The sequence below is a fragment of the Penaeus monodon genome, chromosome 22, assembly GCF_015228065.2.
Source record: "Penaeus monodon isolate SGIC_2016 chromosome 22, NSTDA_Pmon_1, whole genome shotgun sequence".
In the NCBI taxonomy this organism is placed as follows: domain Eukaryota; kingdom Metazoa; phylum Arthropoda; class Malacostraca; order Decapoda; family Penaeidae; genus Penaeus; species Penaeus monodon.
The window spans coordinates 16622955-16623282 of record NC_051407.1 but is presented as its reverse complement, the minus strand read 5'-3'; positions in this window follow the sequence as shown (position 1 = coordinate 16623282).

Genomic DNA, 328 nt, shown 5'->3' with positions numbered 1-328 from the left:
GATAAAATAGAATCTCACATTCATTTTAAAAGAAAAACTGATATAAATGAAGAAAAGTGTTGATTCCTGCTGTTGTTCTGACGGCGCTTTCCCCACGTGTGACGTCATTGTGTTTTCCCGCATTTCGTAATGGTCACAGCGAGCCTGAACAATAAGAGTGATAATAATAATGCTAAATGTATAAATGAATAGACCAAATATTAATGGGTATGTTAAAACGATTAAGTGTCAGTGTCTTCATTTTCATTTAAGTTGTAAATTAAACTGAAAAGCGAAACATGGCAACTGTTCGGATGTTGCCAGATATCTCTTCGTTATCTTAGTTTCT